The sequence below is a fragment of the Solanum tuberosum genome, unplaced genomic scaffold, assembly GCF_000226075.1.
Source record: "Solanum tuberosum cultivar DM 1-3 516 R44 unplaced genomic scaffold, SolTub_3.0 scf00385, whole genome shotgun sequence".
Classification (NCBI taxonomy): Eukaryota; Viridiplantae; Streptophyta; class Magnoliopsida; order Solanales; family Solanaceae; genus Solanum; species Solanum tuberosum.
In genome coordinates this window covers 211,020-222,264 of record NW_006239315.1, presented here as the reverse complement: position 1 = coordinate 222,264, position 11,245 = coordinate 211,020, and the positions used below count along the sequence as shown (strand labels likewise).

The 11,245-nt window shown below is 32.1% G+C and overlaps 2 long non-coding RNA genes across 5 annotated transcripts; both read left to right on the top strand.

The window, feature by feature from the left end:
* The first annotated feature begins 1,530 nt into the window (after positions 1 to 1,530).
* LOC102588757 (uncharacterized) lies at positions 1,531 to 2,280 on the top strand. Its single transcript, XR_368501.2, has 3 exons — positions 1,531 to 1,724; positions 1,854 to 1,915; positions 2,256 to 2,280. It is a non-coding gene; the product is annotated as an uncharacterized lncRNA (long non-coding RNA).
* A 192-nt stretch (positions 2,281 to 2,472) lies between these two features.
* Positions 2,473 to 11,032, top strand: LOC102588532 (uncharacterized). Of its 4 annotated transcripts, none has more exons than XR_001471607.1 (10): positions 2,473 to 3,184; positions 4,051 to 4,787; positions 5,246 to 5,321; positions 6,962 to 7,389; positions 7,510 to 7,621; positions 8,571 to 8,658; positions 8,864 to 9,080; positions 9,271 to 9,349; positions 10,142 to 10,490; positions 10,804 to 11,032. It is a non-coding gene; the product is annotated as an uncharacterized lncRNA (long non-coding RNA). The 4 variants fall into 4 exon arrangements; XR_001471609.1 differs by lacking the exon at positions 2,473 to 3,184 and having other exon boundaries at positions 4,496 to 4,787; positions 10,142 to 10,259; positions 10,403 to 10,490; XR_001471608.1 differs by lacking the exon at positions 2,473 to 3,184 and having other exon boundaries at positions 4,504 to 4,787; positions 6,962 to 7,036; positions 7,350 to 7,389.
* The last annotated feature ends 213 nt before the right edge of the window (positions 11,033 to 11,245 follow it).

Below are 11,245 nucleotides of genomic sequence, written 5' to 3'. Positions count from 1 at the left end.
CGTAAAAATACTATAAATCATGATAATTGACAATATAAAATATGTTTTGAAAAAAATACAAAAAATTCCACTGATTCTTGAAGTGAATCTATCGTAAAAATACTATAAATCATGATAATTGACAATATAAAATATGTTTTGAAAAAAATACAAAAAATTCCACTGATTCTTGAAGTGAATCTATCGTAAAAATACTATAAATCATGATAATTGACAATATAAAATATGTTTTGAAAAAAATACAAAAAATTCCACTGATTCTTGAAGTGAATCTATCGTAAAAATACTATAAATCATGATAATTGACAACATAAAATATTTCAAAAATGTTGTATGTGGTAGTCTTATTATGCCTTAAATAGCGTCAAAGAAAGTACATGTTTGTGATAAAAAAACTTATTCCTTTATCCATGCAAACAATCGCTTCAAAAACTCGGTTATTAGCCCCAAAACATACCATTTATATTATAGCATGGGCCACATTATCTAGTATATATATAAATATATATATTATGCCTTTTGTCTTTTTTTTCTTTGTTTTCAAATAAATAAAAGCGAAGTTTCAAGGAAACATCATACTTGGAAGCTTCAATTATGCCTTTTGTCTTTTTTCTTCTTTCAAAATTCAAATGAAGGGCATCGATATAAAAAATTAAATATATAATGAACACAAATCCAAATAATAAAAAACTGTAATAATATATATGCATTACTAGAAATGTGGAAAAACCGGTTTAATCGAAAAAAAACTATTAATCTATTAGGATATGGGTAAACAATTTTTAATGATTTAATAAATTTTTCAGTGAGTTATTGTTTCGGCTTTTGATTTTAATGATTTCAAAAGGATTTTTCTCGTACAAGATGTTAATTTCGTTGATGATATTCAAAAAATAATATATACTCACAAAAAATAATTTGTATTTTTTAACAAAATGTGTTCAACTGACCACCTTAATAAATTAAAGTAGCAAATCATGATATCAATCTTGGTTTTATATTCTTTTAGCTTATGTTCTTCGTTTACGAATTTGTTTTTGTGTAGCATGGTGCATGTGATATAAAGGCATGCACGTACCAAATAAATAATTTGACAATGTCATGATTGAAAAAATTATGTGTTAAGATTAATAACCATACTCAGAGACGGAGTTAAAATTAAGAGTTTGAGGGTTCTAAATTTTAGGATAGAATGAAAAAAAAATGTCAAAGTATGCCTTTTTTTTAAAAAAAAGAAAGAAATTTCTATTGATAATAGTTGGGGGTTCGAATTCACACTACTGCTGTGGAAAACATTTCCTCAATCCCTTTTAGAGTCATCAATCAATTTTGTTAGGGAGTTCAAGAGTGTATTACCCTTATATAGAAATGACACTTAAAGAGGACCAACACCGCATTATTTGATTGTACTAAAGGCAGTATTAATTGTACATTTTACAAGGACCAACACTGCATCTTTGCATTGTACTAATGGTAGTGCTAATTGTACATCAAAAAATAAAGACACTTTCTGTAGAAGTTTCTTGCTATATCTGCCAAATTTCTAACCCTAATTTCTCTCCTCCTTGCTAAAGTCGCAGTATTCTCTCAACTCTTCCTTCTACTTCTGACCTCTTCAATGGTGAATCCATATGCTCCTTAGTTTTTCCTGTTTCTTTAGACACTTTAAATCTCTCTCTGAAGCTTTGCTGAAGATCTCTGTTTGTTTCGGACGAGCTGCGCAGGTACTTGTTCATGCTTTAAGTTTCTGTCCTCCTTGGTAAAGTCGCTCTATTCTGTCAACTCTTCCTTCTACTTCTCACCTCTTCGATGGTGAATCCATCTGCTGCTTAGTGTTTTCTGTTTGTCTACAGAGTTAAAATCTCTCTGTCAAGCTTTCCTGAAGATTTCTGTTTGTTTCGGACGGCCTGCGCAGGTATTTCTTCATGCTTTAAGTGAAATTTACATGTTTGCTCCATCATTTGCTCTTTCTCCCATTCCTAATTTGTCTTCTGTTTTGCTCTTTCTCCGATTCCTAATTTGTTAGGATATGATTCTTATATCTACTGATTTTATTGATATTAATATTTAAAAACAACTTTGTTGCTCTGATCGGGTGAATTCTGTGGACATCTGCAACAACAACAACATCAATTGCTCCTCAATCCTAGATTAGGCTGCTAGCATATATCTTAAATGATTTTATTACTAACTACTTATGAAATGTCTCTTAGTCTTGGCATTAATTTGATTATATTAAACCATTGATGTTGTAGCGCACTTCAAATATGGACACCAGAATTGAAGTTCACTGCTATCTTTCTCTGTAATTCCTAGCGCTGTCGTTAATGGACGGGTCAATTTTTCTATATTGTCGCAATATGCCGAAATATGAGGTAAGATCCATGTTCGACATCTCTGTTTCATGTCATTTGTTCAACTTCTTTAGGGTTAATTTGTCTGGCTTCACACACCTTGCTCCTACGAGGCATTTACATGAGCTATTTCTCTTTCTTCCGATGACATAGCTTCTATCTTTGAAATTTCTCCAATCATTGGTCTTCCCCATGCAGTGTTAAACAATTGAGGTGAGTATCTCCTCTCTGCTATTTGATTTCATTTGTTTTTCTTTTGTCTTTTGTGTCGGTCAGTTCTGCCGCCTTCATTGCTCTAATCAGATTCAGAATTTTGAGTACGATAAAATATACAAAATTTAATATAAGACTCAATTAATAATTATTGATATGGGGACTTATACCTCTTCACAGGAAAGGAATAGAACATTACGTGGTATTGAATTTCTGACGGATTTTGCAGGAGTGAGATTAGTACTGGAGAAAGTGATAGGAAATTTGTATCAAAATTGTTGTTCTTTGTTTTAATTAATAGGTTCGGTCTCTTGCAATCATCGATTTGCTAATCTCTATTATCTGTAAGACAGCAAACACATGTATTATGTATCGATCATTGTTTATGACATGCTCAACTGACTTGATTACTTGAAGTTTCGTATCATTGAAATATATGATTTGTAATGTTGTAAAAAGATATATTCTAGGCTTATGTTTACAAAATCAAATTTCTCCACTTTTCAGTTCATGTTGTGGCACTAGAATTTATGTTCCTTAATCTCCTCAGGTTTCTTCGCCATTTATTGGATCCTAGCTTTGACAAGCTTTCAATGATCAAATTTGAAATTTCCAAGGTAAAATAAACCTGAAAACTTTCCTTTTTCTCATGTCTGGTACATACTCTATGATATATATATCTCTTTTTAGATATTGATCAGTTCATAGATATGTCGATGTGATTACTGTGATAGTATCCCAGGAACCATGCTTGTCATTATTAGACCTCTATTTGAAAGTATGACTTGCAATATATGAAGTAATCAAATAGTTTATATAGCTTTCTTACTCTTAATGCTTTGAATATTGTTTTGAGAAATGGATTTTGGGCCTAACTCAACTCCAAAAGCTAGCTCTTGAGGGAGATAGCACAATTCGCACAATTCCATATAAGGAGACCACTCATCTCTTTTTCGATTCGATGTGGGACTCTTCAAACTCCCATCTCACGTCCAATATTTAATATGGCGCCCAACACCAACAAGTGCCCTGCTTTGATACCATATAAATTAAGGTTTTGGGCTTAACTTACACCTCAAAAGCTAGCTCGAAGGAAGAATTGTTCAAGCATTGTGAGAATCTCATTAATGGTTAATGTGAGACTTTCTTCATTCTTCAATATAATGAATAGATCTGAGGTAATACTTCCATAACAAAAATAATGCATTTTCAAATGGAGCAGCATTAGAGTTCTTGTACTTGTTGAAAACATGTTGGTACACAAATGAACCTTACATTTGGGATGACACATTGTACAAAAACTGAAAGTGAAATCTTTAGCTTTAAGAAAGGAAATTATGTTCAATAGATGAAGATGGACATAAGGCTTGGAAAAACTGCAAAATACATACATTATATAAACATAAAAATGCTTAACGTTTTAAAGTATTTTTAGACAATAAAAAAATAATGAAAAATTCATATGTTTTAAAATATTTTGCAGGAAAATTGAGACATGGTTAAACCAACAAATCATGTCAATTCTGGAGATGGTCCTGACTACAATATTGAAGTCATTAATGTTTATGATATTGTGTTGTGCAGATTAAATTGAACGTAACTAACTAACTAACTGATCGGCAATGCAGTGGTAAATGATGAGAAAAATACCAAAGGGATGTGTGGGTGTTTCAGCTAATAATGCCTTCATTTCAGATGAAACCTCCTCATATCTAATCCTGAGATTCTACAACTTTTCATACATGCCATTACACAATCAGACGAACGATTGCAATGTGGCTGTAGCTGCGGTTAGAACTGATATTGATTGTCTGTGTTTGTACCTTATCATTAACTTGAGCTAATTTGCGCAACACTTCCGCTGGCTCTCAATTATTTATCGATTAATCTAATTTTATGGGTTTTTTTCCCTTTAGGTCAATTTTCCATTGGATTGGTTTGAATTTTCTTTCAATTTTGTTGATTTCTTCGGTATTTAGGGTTGTTATACCGTTGCATGCACTACATTTTAGAGTTCATTGTAATTTGTAGCACTGGCCCTTTTTCTCCTTCTCCTTTCCCACTTGCCTATTTGCAAATTTGTATTTGATATAATAATTTCTCCTATTCAGGTCTATTACTTCAACGAGATAGGGGAGAATTGCAAGCATGAGATGCTGGAATGGAGCAGAAGCTTGAAATTCAAACAATCTATCAAATTTTTATATCGTTATACATCAGGTATAACGAGCTCAATTTTACCAAATCAAACCAACAAAATATAGGTTCTCCCCATTTTTATTGGGTTTCTGATTTACCGACTATGAATTTCTGATTTGAGTAGAGATTGCAACACTAAATTCCTTATAGGGTGAGTACACAATTTTGCGGTCTACATGAGTTACATTCTGCTACCACAACAATTAGTCTTCTATTTTTTCTTCAACGCCCATCCTTTTATCTAACTCTGTTGGAGGCTAATGGAGATGAAACAAACAATAAACTACCTTAAGTTGATGACATGATGGTTAACCTTAAAATACACATATCTCTTTTTCTGGAAATTGGCACGGACTAGCACGAATCAGCAGGCAAGTTGCTAAATTATTTTTTGTCATTGATGTTATGATAAACAAAGTCGTGAGATCATATGAATGGATTGTTGGTGTTCTGTGGTAATAGGAAGTTCTGCTTTAAAGTTTACAGGCTAGCTTCCTGGTACATATGAATGACAAGACTCAAATCGGACATAGAAGACGGTCTCCATGTTCTAAAGTATGAAACTTACCTTTAATATGTCTCTCATTTTTCTTCATTTTGGTGTCTCTGTATTATTACATAATATAATGTATCACATGAAAATTGACGAGGGTCATAAATGTCTACCATGTATTGTTTGCATCAGACGGTTTTGGTTCAGCTTTAGTGGTGGAGTAGCAATTCTATTCTGAATTTATTGCCTTTAAACCTTCATGCTCTGGAATTCTGTAGATCAGGTGAACCTCAATAGGGATCCTCTCTTTTCCCGTGACACATTTCTGTTTTTGACGCGGTCTCTTTTTCTCAATCTGACCATTTATATCTACTGATTCTTGAACCCAAAAAAAAAAAAATTTAAAATATCTATTGATTGTGTTTGCCATGTCCAGTGGTTTAACATTTTTAGAGCTACGCCTTTATGCATTCTAAGCTAACATAATATTATGTGTTAATTACTGCCACCATCTTAATGGTTTAGTCGGACAATTCTTCGTTTTGCCTGCGTGATTATCCCGATTTCTCACATTTGTTTACTTTCTCACCATATTTTTGTTGCTACTTTTATTTTGGTCTCATGTTTTTCATATGCGTTAGTTAGATCTGCTGATTTATACTGATATGATATTGTAGCTTTCTTTGGATGAAGTTCATTATTTTGACAGTAGTTGATTTATATTTTCTATTAGTAGAATTCAAATATATTACTAAGTTGAGTTGCAAATTGGCGTTATGGAACTACTGAATTCTGGAACATATATTCCTGCAGAAATATGCTTGCTCTTCAATATATATTTTTGGAATATACTAAGATATATGAGATACAAATTCATTACAAATACGTAAAACTCTACGCAAGAACATTAGCCAAATATCAATATTCATGTTTTTAGTAATAGGAATCTCTATATCTAGACAACAAGACACACTTCTCTGTTACGAGTACAGTTGTTTGGCTCTGCAATTAGTTTCAACAAACCTGCACATTAACTTAAGATGCTATCTTCCACTCGCTTAAATGTCTCTCAAATTAGTAGCTCTTGCCGCTTGCTTCCCCCAAAGAAAACCATTGTTGATGCACCACTTTGACAATGTAATAGGAGTGCAGCAAACGAAATCATTATCACAGTTGGATAGGCTATAGGCAAGTTCTTAAGTGATTGAGTCTATTCTCCAGATTCGGGTCCCTTTGGAGGATGTGGAGTAGGCGGCGGAAGATGTAGCAACATTATATACGGAAGAGGCTATAGATGAAAACAAGATATTTCATAAGCTTAGTTTCTTTAATTATCTCACCAATACATTTGACTTATCATGTGACCAAGGAAAATATAGAAATTTTTCCTTTTTAGATGATGTTGTCATAACATGATTTCACGTAATAGGAGTCATACTATAATAGCATCCTGTAACTGTATACTTTTTGGGTTTTGTATTATGGTTATGATTCTTTACATTTATCTTATGCTTACATATCTAACACCATCACGTGTTTGAACAAGTCCAGCTGTTAAAAACTTAAAAATTCTTTGGCATTGTTGAAAATTGAGCAGAAAAATTTCAATTTTATATTACTTTTAAGTTCTTCCATATTGATTCCCTTAAGTTAAATTTAGTTATTTTTACAATAAAAAACCTAATATTGTAACCAAAAACAGATGCAGGCACTATTTCTTTTGGAAAATCTTTGGATTCAACCAACCTCCAAGCTCAAGAAACCCTTCAATTCCAGGGTAAATTGAAAATACTACATTTGGGATTTCTTCATACCTATAGTGTTCTCTTTTTCTAATGATTTGGTCTAAGTTTTACTACCAGCACATCTGTATATGATGGAATTTAATGTCAAACTTTTCCATTTACAGAGATTCTTAAAAGTATCCGTCTTTGAAGGGTATTTTCTATTTGGGGTTGAATTGAACTCTATTTTAAAAAAGAATCAATTTTTTTGGGTGCCCATTTTCATGATAAATCTTACTAATTAAGTGTTTTTTTGCTTTGATGCTTTTCGGCATGGCTGCAAATCTTGGGAAATTGAAAATTGAGCTTAGAGAGGCAGAAGATAATTTAGTAAAAGCACTTGCAGGTAAATATCAATCTCTCACAATATATCTTTTTTATGCTGTAGTATATTTTTTAGTTTTTATGTCCATTGCTATTTTTCTTTGATCTCTGGATCAAACTTTGAAGAGAATCTGGTGTCTAGGTTGAGGAAGGTTGTTACTCAAAGAACACTAAGAAGGATTCTGGGATTAAAGCACCGGAAGAGTCCATGGCAATTTATGTCCTTCATTCTTTTCTATATAGAGAAATTAAAGGTAAATACTTGTACCATAAGTAATACATGTTCTATTTGCTACTTAGAGGAGATAAACATATGCCTATCTCTGTTCATCATTCTTTGTCATTTACTTAGACTAGGAGCAACTTCCAAAATCTTTGGTATGATAATATTTGCTCTTCTCTGCTTCCAATTTTCAAAATTTTGTTATGGTTTTTGTTTAATATGTTAATCTTGATATTTACTTTTGAATTTAAAAGCTTACTTTATTATTTAATAGCTATATTTTAGAAGCTGATGTTTTATGAGAAGAATCTCTTATATGCATGTTATATGTTTTTTTGTGTGTTTTTCATTGCCTAATTGCATCATGTTAAAGGAGAAATGCATGTTTTACGTATGTTTTTATAAGTCATAAAGATTCTTGAATTTTATGGTCTTAAACTAAAAATGTATAGGATGTGCCAAAATGCCCTTTTGATCTTGTGGTCTTTAACATGTCATGTGAAAAGTTAGAAATAAAGAGTTGCTAAAAAGGTAAAAAGACATTCTTTTAAACGTACTAAAAAGAAAAGTGATACAAATAAATTGAAATGAAGGAAGTAAAATATGTTCTATTACCCTCTAGGGATGGTATGTTTAAGCTGAATTCAGTTTCTGTTATTAACATGTGTATATGGTTATTTTCTGCTCAGTTATCAATACAAAATTTATTACTCCTTATAACAAAAATTGTTGTGAATATTGTCTATGTATACTTACAAAAATAAAATAAAATGTTGTCGATGTGATATTCCACTCGTGAATTGACATTGTTATTCAGTTTAAGCTATTAATCAAATGGTTTATCTTAATATAAATCTGATTTTCCTTTCTCTTTCTCTCTTTTAACTAAAACTTTTAGAAGATGTGTTGAATTCGAAGAAAAATAAAAAAAGAAGAGCATAAAGGTCTCTTTCTCACTATTAATAGTTCTCCAAATGCAGCTACGGACATTTTCAAGTTCAGTAGGAATAAACAAGCAAGGAATTGAAGTTGCTTGACGGTATTATGGATGACTGACTCTATTGTTAGGTGAGGAATGAAATTTTGCTTCTTAAAAAAATACTATTAGGAATTTTTTTACAGACATTACTGTACATTGTTTAATCAGCTGATTGGACCAGCACAATATAGCTTTAATAGTTATCCTTGTATCTTCTCCTTTGGTGCATTTACAAAATACATGATTCTTTATTCTGCAGAGTAATATAATTCCTTTGTTCTTATATGTTATTAGATAATGTTGAACCATCGATTTAGATTTCGAGCACCAAGTTATGAAATTTTACTGTTCTCCATTCCAATTGATCCTGGAGTTCCACTTCATATGTGGAAGTGGAAATTTGAGAAGACATCAACACACCTCCAAAGAATGAAGAAGGTATCATCGACTGTGAAAAGTCCTACATTGCCGTGTCAGATGAAGGAACATGGCATGTCCCTTGATAACCCAGGTAAAGATTTTACAATAATCTTATTACACTTATGTGAATACTCTGACATTTGTTAACTCAATTAGACGTTATTGCTTCATGCATGAGTATTTTTTAAAATAGAGTAATGCACCTATTGTTTCAATTGCTCTCTGGTGATTTCTGAAAACAGAGTACTTTTTTCCAATTTTCTTTATTTAATTCTTTATAGGATCTTCACTGGGTACCTTTCAACCACCAGATGGAATCACATCAGCAATTTTTCTTCGGAGATCGACAATGAAACCATTGTAAGATTAGCTTAAGTTAATGAATGAATAGTTTCCTCTGCTTCAATCTAAATGGTTTCTGGTACGATGAATTTTTCGGTACTTGCCTTTGCATGTGGATTGTTTGATGATATTGAAGGAAAGAACATGGCATTTGATTTTGGGTTAATGTTTTTTTGGGCAGATTGTAGCGACAGCAGAAACAAAAAACTATGAGAAATTGTCTTAGAATCTTTGAAATGCTTCCTTTCTAAAGAATATGGAAAGACGTTTGAGAAATTTAGGAATGATATTGCTATTATTTCATGGATGATAAGTTTTGGATGAGCTTCTGCACAAGTGAAGTTCTACTATACTCTTTAATTGTTTAGGTTGTGATTTTTGAAAGTTTTCACTGATGAAAGTGTACTACTCTTTTCGTTGACCTTTGGATTGAAAGTCATCATGACCGGTGCAACAATATGATTTTCTTGAATTTTATAAATCAAGTTTGTGTTAGTGTGGAGACTAACTAGAGTTCACTGCTTTATCTTTCTATAACATTTATGATAATCAAGCTAATGGTATAATTCTGTTAGCAGTCAAGGGGTACTACTATTTATTTCTTTTTCATCAATAATGCGATTTGTTTTTGTTTATGAGAAATCATATGATTTGTTGTAAGTATTTATATTGTTTCATGGTGGATAAAGCTATATATGTTGAACATTGAGTTGTAGGCGTCTTATATCTGAAAAAATTCCTCTTTGCTCTCAAATCAATATGTTGATGGAAAGACTGCACCAACTAAGCGTATCAATTATTTTTTATAAGTGTCTTATCAGGTTCATCAGATAAAATAATAGATATAAAAGCAGCAGTTGCACTGGATGGAGTTTCAGCATTGGTGCCTATTGTTTATGTGGGAATTTATAAAAAGAACGAATAAAAGGTTGCCGCACATCTCCCGGCATCTTCTGATCTATCCCATCTACCTGATCCTCTTTTATTAACTTAATGTTGTCAATGTGTTCCATCTGCCAATGTGTACTGACCGAGTCTGTCTGTAAATATATTTTGTATTTTGTTTGCTAGCTGCCAGTCATCAAGTTCGATCAACTCAACCCCAAGATAACTTAAACAAAGGAAAAAGTATACAATCCTCTGACAATTTCTCAAACAAGTAAGCCTGCTCTTTCCATTACATTTTCCGTATGGCATATTGATCTTCGCATTATTCTACATTTTCCATTATTATTAATTTGACATTGCCAATCTATTTTCTCTAACATGTATAATACCTGACTTATCTGAATTTGCCTACTTACATTTTAACTTCAACCTTTAAACATAAGAGAACTACTTAACTTGTATCTAAAATCTTCTGATTTTCCCATCTTGATATAAATATGCAATTTGTGTAAATAGTGAAGTTGATATCTTAAAAGGAACATGGCCCAACTACTTTTCATGTGTTCCTTTTCAATAATTTGCAGGAACAACAAATATCAACGTCCAGGCACTGAAAAGGAAATATGTGCAATGAAGGAGTTGAAGAGTTGATGTTCCCGGGACACATTGCAATTGCTAGAATACTTGTTTTTTCTTTTGAATTTCTTTTGTTTCTAACTTACTAGATCATCCCTTTTAACTAAATCATTCATAACTTGAATAAGTTGCTTCATTGCAAATTGTGGCTTATATAGTTCAAATAAGTTTCATCAATACTCTGTTTACAACAGGCTTACTATGTTGGGCCCGTGCTAAGCACGGGCCATACCCTTCTAGTATATATATATATATGTGTGTGTGTGTGTAATTTTCTTATATAAATACAAGATCTACAAAAAAGCTATCGAATTCATTCGAACCCACAAGTGCCCCACTTTGCTCCATCCCTGACCATACTTGTCATTCTCAAGCTGCAGAACTTTGGTC